This window comes from Myxocyprinus asiaticus, chromosome 18, assembly GCF_019703515.2.
Source record: "Myxocyprinus asiaticus isolate MX2 ecotype Aquarium Trade chromosome 18, UBuf_Myxa_2, whole genome shotgun sequence".
Lineage (NCBI taxonomy): Eukaryota > Metazoa > Chordata > Actinopteri > Cypriniformes > Catostomidae > Myxocyprinus > Myxocyprinus asiaticus.
In genome coordinates, this window is record NC_059361.1 from 28,688,187 (window position 1) to 28,703,321 (window position 15,135).

Consider the following 15,135-nt stretch of genomic DNA (forward strand, 5'->3'; position numbering starts at 1 on the left):
TCAGCTCATTGAATTAGTCCAATCATGAGCCAGATGGTGGAAGAACTGGACACAGTACAATGCATTGCTAAAAAGTCAGTCTTGATCTCTAATGGAGTATGGCTGTTCAGCTCTGCCTGTTAGTCACCTGATTATTGCAGGTATATGTGTCATTTAAAGTAGCACTTTTTGCTATAGACGATTTTGTCCCCACCACTTTATGGAATAGCCTGCAGCAAATATGTACAGTATCTACTGCAGAAGAAGCATCTCCATTTTGTCTTTATTTCATTTGTTTGTGTTATAATGAGTGGCGATGTTATAATGGGGCCAGTTTTTTCTTATAATTTTATAAAATAACAAACATTAATTCTTCTGTTAAAACTCATGTATTATTTGCGTTTTAAAGTTATTTAAATCATAATTTACTAGGATTGTAGGGTTATGTTGACAGCGTTATGTTGACATGGCAATGAAGTTGTAAAATTGGATATAACTTTACACAGAAATTTTTTTCACAGGGCAGGGCGATATGGCCAAAAAAATTATCACAGTATTTTTCTATATCGTTCAATATCGATATTTATTGTGATATATATTTCATTATTAATGGGGGTGGAACTGCATTCCACATGTTTGTTAGGCTTCAATAATTAATTAAACATAACTTGTTTGTTTACAAGTGAACTCCAGAGTGTAAGATAACTTTAGGATTTAATCCTACATAAGGTGTGTGACCTCTTTTTGATTAAATTTAGCCAATTTCATCATCTTCAACTGACGTTTGACTCCACTGAAAGACTTTTTTGTGACGCTCCACACTCCAGCTCAGTAGGTGGCAGTAATGCACCATAAGCTGGATTGCCAACCGCCAATAAACATCACAAGAATAAGAAGAAATACTTTCTTTCCTGTGACAGCGCTATGGATCATGAAAAATTTTAACTAAATAGTACATAAATAAACAGCAATGGTGTTGATGTCAGAGATGTTGTTGTGTTCAGTCAAAAGCTGTATTGCATTGTCAGTCCTGTCTCAAAATCATATTAGCTGGATAGCTAGCTGTGAGCTAACAGCTACCAAGCCTCATCTGGCCTCATTACCGGTTTCCATGACAGCAGGGCTGCCTGCTCACAGGGGTTATACTTCCTAACCGGCTGATTTCATGCCTGTGATTCAGCTAGTTGTGTGTATAACTTTGCCGAAATACTTGCGTTTTTAGCAACACATACTTGATCCGATCGTCTTGGTGTAGAACATAGGCTAAATATTGAAAATTACTCAAAAGTTTATCATCGATATTGATTTTTTTTTCTATAAATACTGATATCGTTTTATCGCTCTATCTACTAGCTCTATTTTATCACATTCAAATCATATTTGTATGCATTTTGTTTATGTTTTTTGGTTATGTCTTTGAAACAGTGAGTTTGCCACTGTGCCCGGGAAAGCATGTCCGTCATTTCAGCATCAGCCTGTGACTGGGCAATCGTCCCCGAGGGGGCGAGCCCAGCTGAGGCTTCTGCGTCCGACTGGACAAGCCCTGGCACAGATGAGCAGACGAGCAGATGTCTGGGGCAGACGAGCATGCTGGGGAATGGGAGGTCCGTGGGGGGATACCCAGCGGAGGCATTCCCATTGGGGTCCCCAAATCACCCCCTGGGCTAGCCGCGCTGGCCTCATACCCGTAGGTAGAAGGACCGAGGTGGGGAGCCGCTGGCGTGGCTTGCTTTCTTACGAAAGCAAGCCGCGACCGCAACGTTGCCATGGTCATGTTCTCGCAATGAGAACATGAACCATCCACAAACACTGCCTCCGTGTGGGTCGTGCCCAGACATGAAAGACAGCGATTATGACCATCCGAAGTTAAGAGATAACGACCGCAACCAGGAATAACACACAATCAGAAAGGCATCATTAAAAAGCTCAGCTGGGCTCGCCCCCTCGGGGACGATTGCCCAGTCACAGGCTGATGCTGAAATGATGGACATGCTTTCCCGGGCCGCTCAAAGCAGCCACGCCCCGCTCCAGTGCCTTTCTTCCCGGAAGTGCACAAGGAGCTGACGAAATCGTGGGAGGCACCTTTTACTGCCCGGCCCTGATTCCGCAGTTCCCCCGCTCTCACTACCCTCGATGGTGGGGTGGCCAGGGGCTATACGGCAATTCCCCTGGTGGATAAGGCGCTCGCGGTGCAACTATGCCCGCAGAGCGCCGCCACTTGGTGCAGACGCCCTAAGCTCCCATCCAAGCCCTGTAGGCTCACGTCGTCCTTGTCGGCTAAAGCCTACAGCGCTGCTGGCCAAGCTGCCTCTGCCCTGCACGCCATGGCTCTACTGCAGGTCAGCCAAGCCAAGGTCTTTAAACTTGTTTGATGATCTGAAACATTTAAGTGTGACAAACATGCAGAAAAATAAGAAATCAGGAAGGGGGCAAACACTTTTTCACACCACTGTGTATATATATATATATATATATATATATATATATATATATATATATATATTTTTTTTTTTTTTTTTTTTTCATAAATTACAAACCCGAACCCTACTTAAACTCACCTGTCCCAACCCCGGCAACTTCTAACATGAACCGCTCTAAGAGCGCTGACAACAGCTTATTTGCGCATGTACCCAGAACATCATGTAACCCCTCAAGCATTTTTTTGCAGAGCTTTCCTACCGGGGTGGGGGCCCCCCCGACAGTTGCATGGTTTGCATGGTGGTTAAAACCGCTACTGTGTGCACACACAGTTTCTGCCCTGGTATCATAGGAAAAGAAGTCACAGATCAGGGCACAGGAAAGGAAAGCGAGAGGGGGAGAGAGAGAGAGAGAGAGAGAGAGAGAGAGAGAGAGAGAGAGAGAGAGAGAGAGAGAAAGGAAGAGACAGAAACACTTTTCTCTGTGGCATGCAAATGCCACTCGCCAATTTTCATTGGCCTTTTATCAAAGACCAGAGGTGTCTCTGGCTTCCAAGAGTGACCCCTAGTGTCACTACATCGACACAACATCGAGTGAGTGACAGATAGGGAACTTGTATTGAACCTGGAAAATTCTTTTAATGCAATTGTTTACATTTCAGTTTGGTTTTGTCATGGAAATGAGCAGATTTGATCTCTGGATCAATAAAATAACATTAGACTATTATTTATTTCTAAAAACAGTAAAAGATGATCAATTTTTTGGGAATAACCTAATATTCATAAGATAAGCCTTTGCCATTTAGTGAGGTCATCAGCAGCACATCTGTGCAACAGCTGTCCCCACAACTTTTTAAACCAAGTGACGCCCATGCTTGCATGAACTCTGCCACAGTAAAACTTTTCAGAGACATTTGCGGAATCAAAAGCATCAAAATTGTCTGCAGTCTCCAAGGCAGGAAGCCCTTTTCATTCAAAAGGATGAATTGGCCCAGAAAAGGAAGTGAGCAAATTATTAGGTGTTTTATCTGAAGTGCTATAGTAGCTTTCCTTTGTGGGTGGTCAGGACAGACGGAGCGAGCGGTCATTGGAAAGGGCCTTAGTGCTTATTCTGCCTCTCTGGCTGGTACCAGCTCAAGTCACCCTTTTGTCTCACCACTGACTGAGAACACACCATTAACAGAGCCACAGCTTGACAAGAAAAATGAAGAGAGCTATTTTCTGTGGCCTCGAGTGCCAGGCTGAATAATGAGCAGACATTCTTTCTCTCTTCTCCAACCATGGATTCACTCCTCTTTGTGAAGACCCAGTCAGAGAAGAGTGTTTCTGTCTCTTCCTTTCTCTCTCTCTCTCTCTCTCTCTCTCTCTCTCTCTCTCTCTCTCTCTCCCTCTTGCTTTCCTTTCCTGTGCCCTGATCTGTGACTTCTTTTCCTATGATACCAGGGCAGAAACTGTGTGTGCACACAGTAGCGGTTTTAACCACCACGCAAACCATGCAATTGTCGGGGGGGCCCTCACCCCGGTAGGAAAGCTCTGCAAAAAAATGCTTGAGGGGTTACATGATGTTCTGGGTACATGCGCAAATAAGCTGTTGTCAGCGCTCTTAGAGCGGTTCACGTTAGAAGCTGCCGGGGTCGGGACAGGTGAGTTTAAGTAGGGTTCGGGTTTGTAATTTATGAAAAAAAAAAAAAAGAAAAAAAGAAAAAAAAAAAATATATATATATATATATATACACACATATATATATATATATACATATATTTATAGGCCATCCGAACTTGTTTCTCGCACGCGCTTTCACTCACAGATACGCGCAAACAGATAAGTTAGGGGCCATTCACACGAACTTGTTTTTGCCTGCGTCTGCTCTGTTTTTCCATTGTTTTTCTGTGTAAACACGCTGGATGAACATCCATACATGCTGCACCGTGTCTTGCTATTTCTTCAGTGTCTCACGGAGGACTGGCACATTTTTTGACACTGTATCAAGTTAATAAGAGCTTCGGGTTTCAAAAATGCATGCCGAGACACCTGCATTCTGTATCAGTCATTGAACTGTGTCTAGATTGTTTTTTTTTAGCGCAGGTGTCACAAAGATTTAATGTTCTGAACAAGTTCAAGTTGCAAAGAGGGAACTGTTACAATGTTTAACATTATTCCAGATCCTTCTTCCCAAGCCGAAGACCCCCAGAGATGTACAAGGTTTATGTAGCCACAATAACGGCTCACCACGACGCAGTCGACGGTAAGTCTCTTGGACAGCACAACCTGATCATCAGGTTCCTCAAAGGTGCCCGGAGGCTTAATCCTCCCAGGCCATGCCTCTTCCCCTCATGGGATATCACCGTGGTCCTCCTGAGCCTTCAGCGAACCCCATTTGAACCACTAGAGTCAGTCGAGCTGAAAGCCCTCTCCTTAAAGACGGCCCTCCTGATTGCGCTCACCTCCATCAAGAGGGTGGTGGACCTGCAAGCGTTCTCTGTCAGCGACACTTGCCTGGAGTTCAGTCCGGGCTACTCTCACGTGATCCTGAGACCCCGACCGGGCTATGTGCCCAAGGTACCCATGACCCCCTTCAGGAATCAGGTGGTGAACCTGCAAGCGCTGCCCCGGGAGGAGGCAGACCCAGCCCTGTCATTGCTGTGTCCGGTGCGTGCTTTGTGCACCTACTTGGATCGCACGCAGAGCTTTAGACGCTCTGACCAGCTCTTTGTCTGCTTTGGTGGACAGCAGAAAGGGAACGCCCTCTCCAAACATAGGCTTGCCCACTGGATCGTGGACGCCATTGCATTGGCCTACCAGACCCAGGCCGTGCCCGCCCCCTTGCGGGTTCGAGCACACTCTACAAGGAGTGTGGCATCCTCGTGGGCACTGGCCAATGGCACCTCTCTAGCAGACATCTGCAGAGCAGTGGGCTGGGTAACACCCAATACTTTTGTGAGATTTTACAATCTCCGGGTTGAGCCGGTTTCATCCTGTGTTCTTTCAGGTACGAACAGGTAGAGTTTGGTAATACGGAACAGCTTGCCGGGTGTATCACTTGCATATAGCGCCTTTCCCCTCACGTGAGGCGAAAACGTGCGTTTTTACCCCCAGTCGAGTTCACGAAGTCGTGGACCCTGGGCGTCCTTCCTCCCTAGCCCTATGGTTCGCGAACTCGACGGAGGAGTTCACAGCCAGCCCCACTAGGGGGTCTAATATGCCCTGTACTGGGATAGGTGCTCCACAGGTGCCGATTACTCCGGTAACCCCTGTGATATATATTCCGCGGTACGGTCTCCCTGTCGGCAGACCCATGTCTCCCTTGGGCAGAGCTCTCTCTGCCCCCAGTTACTGTGTTTGTAGAGTCATCCCCCCCCCCCCCCTTTTTTCGTGGTGGGACCTACCACCGCACCTCTTCCATGTGCAGCTGCTGAGCCCATGTGTTGTATTGCCACATGCTGACCTCTGCTTTTGGGCAGGATGTGGTCTCCGCGGGGTCTTTTCTCCCTGAAAGAATAGGAAAGGAAAAGAACACCTTCCCCAATGCGTATGATAGCGTTAGATGGCCCCAGCTGAATCTAATACTCTGTGGAGAGAAAACATAGAGAGAAAAGGCCGCGGCTGGCGTGGCCTGCTCCCATGCTAGTTATGTCGCTTCCCCCCCTCAGGGATGTGGGGAACTACATGACGTCTTTTGGGGCGTTGGGGGAGGTTACGTGCAGTCTGATGCACCTGCTATTACGCACGCAGCAGCTTGCTTGCACCTGTATCGGCAGTTCACGTAACACGGTTCAGCTGTTGTGGCATTTTTCCATAGGGACCCCTAGTGTCACTACATCGACACAACATCGAGTGAGTGACAGAAGGGGAACCTCTTGCCACAACACAGTACTAGCCGCTGAAATGGCCGGGACCGTGTCTCTACTCCTCAGCACACAACCTGAATGAATCCTGCATTCCAGCTCCTTTTTATACCCGTATGTCCGGGGGAGTGGCATGCAAATTCCACTCGTCAATTCTCATTGGCCTTTTCTCAAAGATCTGAGGTGATCGGGGCTCTCAAGAGCAACCCCTAGTGTCACTACTTCGACGCAACGTCTCATTGCCTCCATCAGGGAACGGAGGTTACGACAGTAACCGAGACTTTTTTTTTCACTGTATTTTTATTTCATTAAACATTTTGAATGTATTTGGCTACAATGGTTGATAGGATGAATTTAAAATTTTGATTTAAAATAAATTTTATGTAATTTAAGCAAACATTTTCGAAATGGGGCCACGGCTTGGTCGGATGCTTTGGGCCTCAGAAATCGTAAACCCGCCCCTGTGTGCACATCACATTCAGGATCTCTTAAGAGATTAATTGGATAAAATAATTCCTATTTCTGTTTCCTTTGTCAAGTCAAGTCATTTTTATTTGTATAGAACTTTTCACAATACACATCGTTTCAAAGCAGCTTTACAGGAAATCATGTATTAAAAAAAAAATGTATGAAACTGTAATATCTGTAAAGTCTTAGAGTGATCATTGTTTGATTAAATATGATTGTAAATTGTGTATAAAAATTTAATAATTAAATAGTAATTGTTTTTAGAACCCCTGTAAGCAAGCTGAAGGCGACTGTGGCAAGGGACACAAAACTCCATAAGATGCTGGTTAATGGAGAAAAATAACCTTGGGGGAAACCAGGCTCACTGTGAGGGCCAGTTCCCCTCTGGCTAAACAGCATGAAAATAATGCTCATACTAGTTATTTATGTGCAGTGCAAGTCATGGTTTAAAATGTGTAAACTAAGTAAGTGTTAAGGTCCAGTGTTTAAAAAAAAAAAGAATATGAACTAAGATTAATGACTAATGTCTTTGAAGTCCATCCTGGATTAACTGCAGAAATTCACATAGATGCATTGTCCTTTGTTAGTTGGCCGATGAAGGCTTTTGTTGGCAATTAAATTATAGTTTTTGTCTTTTGATGTACTACACTCTTTAAAATGGAATACAAAGGTGATGCAGGCAGAGATCAATGAGGTGCATCGCAGTGAGTTCTATTTTAAGAATTTGAGGATCAGATATTTTACATCCAGAATGTGCCATTCATTCTTGAATCAAACTAGATGTCTAAGATTCTTTTTACTGTAATTAGATTCATTTTACTGAGATGTTTGCTTGCATACGATCTTAAAGTTGATGTACTGCATGTCATTTTTGTGTTAACATTCTTTCTTGTATCCCAGCTCAATATGCTGATTCAACTATAACTAAGTGATTTGTAGGTTCATTTCACTTAAAAGTGTAATAAAAAGTGTGGATTTGAAAACATTCCTATTTGTTTGAAATCTCTTTAACATCTCAGTGTTTTGAAAGTACCACAGATACACATTGTTTGCAATTTTCAATAAGATCAAACTATGAATAGCATACTTATAGTTGTGTCTGCATATTAAGCTGGGAAGAGAGAATATTTTAAGATCCAAAAATGTACAAACTTCACCTTTAAATATAACGTAACAGATCTCCTTTAAATCTGCTTACCAGTTAAAGAGAAACCCCAGAGCAATCCATGTTTCCTTTTAGCTTTCAGATGAAGTCTAGTGTGTATACGAGCACTACAAAGGTTATAGCACAACAGCGTGCACACACACAAACATTCTAACAAAGCGAAGAGGGCATTAGTCAGATTCTATATTCTCAAAGTGGCTTTGTTTCCTGCAGACCCCTCTTCCCTACCCTCTAGTGCTAATAAAATGATGTGAGGACAGGTCTACTGTGCAGGCAGTGTGATTTCACAGCCGGAGCGCGACTACTGAACTGCCATGGGTGTTTTTTCCTCCCTGTCTTCACATTAGCCCATGTACAGATGTCTGAATGTGTTCAAATGCGAATTTGCTTTTGTGTCTGTGAAAATGAATGCAGCTGTTCATTTCATTCTCTAACATAAACATGTTGTTTGAGTTAATATTTGTGTTCAAGCCTCTGAATGAGTTGGGATACGAGCGTGTGCACATGGGGGGAAGGCTACAGCGGCAGTAATAGTTCAGCTGGCTGTGCACTTGGGCATGGGATTTGTGATATATGTTTATGGACCTTCATCAAGAGTCAGTTAGGCCTGTACTGTGTGTGAGCACTGTGGAATCCCATAATGCACTTTTGTGCACGCAGAGAGAATACTTTGACGTTTCATATGAGTCCCACTCCCCTGAGCACCCACAGTTACCTCCTCCAATGAGAAAATAATCAGAAATAGAATTCTCAACAGGAGGATTTGGTAGCTCATGTTTACTCACTCTCTCTCACACACACACTTAAACACATACAAATGCGGCTGCAAATGAGCAATGTATTTGTCTCCTGATTGTTTCACAGAGATAACAAACAAGCGGTTTTCTATGGATCCATTTATTGCCACCTTGTCAAACCCTGCAATGCCTTCCGACAAACGCATCTGAGTCCTGCAAACAGGTAAATGCAGATTAATTATTTTTATTTATTTATTTTTTGTTCATGGATTCTAATCCATTTAATTTGAAATTTTGAATTGGATTTTTCAATTAATCGAATTTGAAGTTTTTACAGACAAATCTCCCTTCTTTCATCATTGTCATTGACTGCATTTACATGCAGAAGAATGTTCAGAATTTAATCAGGATGTGGTCATATACTGATCATGTAAGCATCATGTAAACACATCACCTGACCTGATTGCCATAACCTGATTAAGCTAATATTCCAGTTTCTAGAAATCTGAATAAGACAGCTGGCATACTGTATGCCTGTAATAATCAGAATTTTATTCTGTTATTCAGAATATCCACCTTAATTGAAAATTCATATATCTGAATCTGTACATGCCCAAATAAAGGCAACTTGTGAAAGTTGTGAAAAGTCAAGCTATGAAAAAAATAAAAACAATTTTGAAGTGGATTTGTTTACTAACATATTACAAACATTAAAAAAAAAAACAAAAAAAAAAAAACATAAAAATAATGCAATAGTGGAGCATGTAAATGTATTTTTTTTATTTTTTATTTTTATTTTTTTATAGAATAAAGGCTTAACTAATATTTCCTGAAAACATAAAATCAGGAAAAAGAATGTGCATGTCTTTGTTTTTTAGTTTTTTGTTTTTTTGTTTTGTTTTTTCGGAACATGCTATTAAAGAAATATTCAGGGTTCAATACATATTAAGCTCTATCAAGCTCAATCATTTGTGGCATAATGTTGATTAAAACAAAAATCTACTCACCCCTTTTTTTTTTTAAAGGAAAAAAGAAAGCAGTTACAGCAAGGCACTTTATGTACAATGTAAATTAATGGGGCCAGTCCATAAATGCTAAAATAAACACTGTTTCAAAAGTATGGCTACAGAATGTAAACATTATACATGTTAACATGACTTAAGTGTGATAAAATTGCTTCCTAACCTTATCTGTGTAAAGTTATGTCCACTACCAGGATTAAAGGGTTTTGTTGTCATGGCAATGAAGTTGTAATATTGGATATAACTTTACACAGTTAAGGTTAGTAAACAATCATATCACACTAAAATCATCTTAACGTGTATAATATTTACATCCTGTGGCTATACTTTCGAAACAGTGTGTATTTTAGCATTTATGGACTGGCCTCATTCACTTCCACTGTAAGTGGCTCATTGAAACCGATTTTTGCCTCTTCTTTGTTTCTTTTTTTTTTTTTTTTTTACAATAAAGTAGGGATAACTTGAAATAATTTTTTTGTGGAAATCAACTTTATGCCACAAATGCTGCTAATTAAGCTTAACTTGCATTGAAACCATAATATTCCTTTAACATGTGTACAGTGATATTCCAATAGTGAAGCATATAAATTATTATTATTTTGTTTAGAATAAAGGCTTAAGCAGAATATGGACCTTTATCTGTATGTAAAAATACATTAAAATAGTTCATTTTCATTTGCAAAAGCGAGACGTGAGAAGAGACCAGAAGATATGCTGTTTTGTTGAACCAAGCACAGGCTTTTATCCTTTTAAACCCTGGCAAAAATTGCAGCACGTCTGACCTCTTTTCTGATGCTGATTAACATTGTATTTGAGCTGGCATTAAACATGGTACTGCAATTATACTAAAAGGTAACAGAGAGGTAATGCATGAAAAGTTTCTCTTCGAGAGATGCTCTGATATACTTTATAAACTCCATAGTCAGGTTAAGTGGTGGACTATCAAATATATTCAAGAGCTTTGAGATAAGGCATTAGTGGTAAAATAAGCAATCAACTATCTACCGCAGCAATTAACTTTATCATAAATTGAATTTTTGTGAGATCTTGTCTCTAAAGCCTAAAAACGTGGCATTATTTCAAAACTTTGCAGCAAGTTCAGTGATACACTAACTGATCCGATACCCCAAGCAATTCATCAGCAGTAAATATGTAGATAGATGTTCTGTGAATGGGTAACTTTGCTTTTAATTTCAGTTCCTGTAGCTCAAGCGGTAGAGCATTGCACTTGCAATATCAATGTCATGGGTTTGATTCCAAAGGAAAATACACTGTAAGGTGCTTTGGATAAGTTGTAAGTTATCTATATTCATATTTTCCACAGCTTGTGCATACTGTACACTCGCTGTGCATTCTCTTTAGGTGTGTGATTACACTGTACTTTTAACTAACAAATATACATATTTATAAAACACACACACACATACAGTAGATTTCAGTGAGGAGTGAGCTGTGGTGGGTTAATGAATGATAGGCACTTGAAACTGTGGAGAATGTACAGATGTACAGTTGGCAGAGGAAAACACTGATATAAGTGAACATTAAAGTTTCATTCAAACAGCTGTTCCTTATCCAGGACAGCACAATCCACCGCCATGTGCTCAGATTCTAAAGCAGGAGAGTGTGGGATGCAAGGGTGACATTTTTACTAAAGCTCATTGTATTACACCAGCAGTTGAGCCAGCCAAGATATATGACACCCAGGATGTGTCTCCAATGATTAAAAGGTTTACCTTATACTGCAAAAAATTTCAAAGAAAATCCAAGATTTTGTGCTTGAATTTGACATACAGTTTCTTGAACATTTGGCTTGAACATTGGGGGAGTTGCAGCATGAAACATTTACCCATGTTTCCATTGATCATGGTATAAATATTGTGAATGAACAGACTGACCATATTTGTGACAATGCTGTCTAAGTACAGTCTTTAACCATAAGTATTGGTATCTCTGTACAGTTTCTGCTCTCTTTATTACTTTTGTTTGATGCTACAAGCCAAACAGCCATATTAGACTATTAGTCAGATATTTGCTCTGAAAAAGTCCATATGTGCTTTGGAAAAAATATAGATAATCGCTTTGGAAAAAGTCCAGTAAAATTAAACTCCTTAATTATCACAATGCAATGCAAAAAAATTCAAAGTGAATCTTAAGACTAATTATTTGATGTCTCTTGTTGTAAAATCTAAAAAGTGTTATTATTCTGTGTTTTAAAAAAAATCTTTCAGTGCTGTTAGACTAATTTGTGAAAGCATTTTTGTTATCATGTTCATAGTTTATCAATCCATATCGTCTGCTTCTAACTGTGTCCTAATCTGTGAAAATCTGAGTTTACATCAATAAGCAACAGAACATTTTGTCAATCACTTGGTTTATTTGTTGTGGCATCGTATTTGGTATCCCACCCACTATAAAATCTAATTTGCTCAAAATCCATAACTGTATATTAAACATTAAATATTTTCTGATTTGCTGTGATAGCAGCATAGTGCAGCATTTTCACAATCAGTGTGGACAGACTAATTTTCGCTAGAAACTCGGAACACAATGTTAGGTTAAAGGTCTTGACCTCGTTCAGTAGAGTGAAAAGGTCACATATTTCAGAGTAACATTTATCTCTCAAAATTACAAAATGGCAAATTCAGCAGTGAGCGCCATGTGAAACATATGCCTATTTTTGGCAAGATAAAATTCACTTCCAGACAAGATATAACAATTTTCATCCAACCTACAAAATATTTTGTCCTTTGTCCTCAGACCTTGGTGAAAGGAAAAGGCTGCTATCTGTCAGAGACACAAAACACGTACCTCTCTTGCAGAAGCTCAGCCATGCAAAATAATCAGCCAAACAGGAGAGCTACTCCCACTGGAAATCACAGTAATAAGCCCACCATCCCCTTTCGAAATAACAGCTGGTTATGTTTTTCTAATGGAGAAGCACCATCATAAGCCGTCGCTTCTCGTTCATCAGCAGCTGTTAGCTGTGACTAGAGGTGTGGGGAGAAATCGGCATAATATTTTTGAGCTGTAAGCAGCTGCAGATATTACAAAGATGAAAGCTTTGTAGAGTTAAAGGCATAGATCAGCAAAAAACTAAAAAACTAAAATAAAAATCTGTCATTCCAAACCCATGGATGAATTTTATTTTATTTTTTGAAGACAAAATGGCAGACTATAATTTAAGTCAATATTCACTAGGAAATATTGCCCTGCCCCAAAGCTCATGTCTAGCCTTGCAGTCGTGTCCAGAATAAAAAATATATATATATTACTACAAGTCAGTTAATTTAAATGTTTGATCGCATAATTTTTTGTAGTTAATCACGATTAATCGCAAATTTTGAAAGTGCTGAAATTTAACTCTTCTACTTCTTTTCCTGTCAAAATGCATGTACTTCCTTCTTAGGAAAAAACAATATGTAACAATATAATGCTTTATTAACATTTTCCAAACAAAGCCCTAACACTAAAATATCACCGATTAAAGTAACATTAAACATTTCTCCAAGTATAATTGTGAGTTTGACTAATTGAAAGATCTAGTCTTCCCATAGGTTGCATTTTTATTGCAATGGGCATCAAATCTCTTAAACTCTCATCCTCCACAATGTTGATCAGCCGGCAGACTTTGGCTATCCGCTTTGTTACAGCAATCATGAAGCCGCATTCATGATTCGCGACAGGGCGATCATGGTCCACATGAAAAGCACTTGCAGACAAAAACGTCTCATTCTGCGTTTTGATGATAGTTAAGACTTGGCGTGCTTCTGTGGTAATTAAAATGTGCCTTACTTAAGCTATAAAATACTATCACAAGTTCCATCTAGGCTTGTTTTGTACAACAAATAGCGCCAAGAGCTCCTTTCTCCATCATTTGTTCACTGACACGGCTGTTGTGTGTGTTTGAGGTGTGTGCATCAGTGTAATGACTCCCGGCAGACACATCCACATGCGATGGCAAAGTTTTCGTCCTTTCAACCAGTGTTTTATGCTGGTTTATGCTGCATTAAAGGTAAATGTGTTAATCGTGATTAAGAAAAATGACCATGTTAAACGTTTTAAATTAATCGCATGCGTTTACGTGTTAAATTTGACAGCTCTAATTACTATACATGAGAAAATCAATAACATTTACTACACGAGAGAACCAATAACATTTTGTTGTTGATATTGACGCCCAATTTTTTCATTTTGGACGCAGGCCTTTTTCAGTTTGGAATGACAGTAAATAATAGTAAATAATATTGTGAAATGTATAATGTAATGTAATGATAATTGATCATGTTTAAAAAAAAAAAAAAATTATGACAGAATTTTCTATTTTTGGGTGAACTGAAATGAAAATTCTGTCACTATTTGCATTATTATTATTTTTTTCATATAATAAAAGTGTATGGTGACTGAGGCTGTCAACGTCCCTAACACCTCCTTTTGTGTTCCACAGAAGAAAAAAAGGCATAAGGGTTTAAATTGACATGAGATTGTGTAAATATTGACAGAATTACAAAATGTATATATTTTTGGGTGTTATATCCCTTTAAGGTGATGACCCTGCTTTAATGATGCTGCTGTCCCATCACCCTCACACTTGGACGTTGAGAAAGGGGCAAGAGGTCCAGGTCTGCTTAATAGTGACAACTCTCATTGTGATGATTCTGAAGTGATACATGTGATACACACCATCTGTCGTGGGGTCAATCTGCCCTGACGGGGCATGTGTGAAACATGAACGTGTGTCAGGCCAAGCGTTTGCATCCCTCAGGCTAATTTGGAACTGATGGAAGACAAACAGACATATTCTGCCTTGCCATTTCTCCTTTATGCAGCAGTACTACAGTAAATTATGTCATGTCATTTTTATCCTTGGAGAGAGGATTTTCCAAGGTCAGTGTCACTAAATGTGTTGATATCATGAATGGCACTGTGTAATCGGTTGTGAATGCCAATTTCTGACATGTCAGAAAATTGTGGGTGGGAATTTTCTCACAAATATTTACAGAAATGCATTTTAAGAGCTTTCATCCACTGATCCACACAACAAATTTATTACTACCCAAAATCAATTGCTCTGTTCCAAAATAGTGAGCTGACTTGCTGCCTTCCATCAGGGATCTGAGAACAAACGGACACAGTTGCGAGGCATGTGCGCGAGAAAACGATTTATTAATAATAAAATAACTCAAAAACATACCAAGTCAAAATAATTAAACTCAACATAATTTAAACAAAACTGAGATACCTTGGAACAGAGATCTGAATGGGATCCAAAAGATACAAAAATCAATACAATGTAATTAAACAACAAAATATATATTAACAAAACTGACAGACCGACTTTACAAGGACTAGACTGGGAAACCATCAGACAGATAAAAGCACAAATACAAGACCAAAGAAAAACTAAACAGTTATAAATACACTTGAGTTAATGGCGAACAGGTGGGAAAAATTTGCAAAGAGGAGAGCAAACAAGAAGAGTGGGAGAAAATGATAAACAATTA

The 15,135-nt window shown here is 40.0% G+C and overlaps 1 protein-coding gene across 3 annotated transcripts in view; it reads left to right on the top strand.

The window, feature by feature from the left end:
- LOC127456399 (alpha-1,3-mannosyl-glycoprotein 4-beta-N-acetylglucosaminyltransferase C-like) overlaps positions 1 to 15,135 on the top strand; it is a 228,290-nt gene that overhangs the window by 79,307 nt on the left and 133,848 nt on the right. For 2 of the 3 annotated variants that reach the window (XM_051724867.1, XM_051724866.1), the window contains one exon: positions 8,740 to 8,835. The exons of the other annotated variant lie outside the window; for it this stretch is intronic. The gene's annotated coding sequence lies outside the window, so the exon portion shown is untranslated. The remainder of the gene's footprint in view (positions 1 to 8,739; positions 8,836 to 15,135) is intronic. 3 annotated transcript variants of the gene reach the window in all.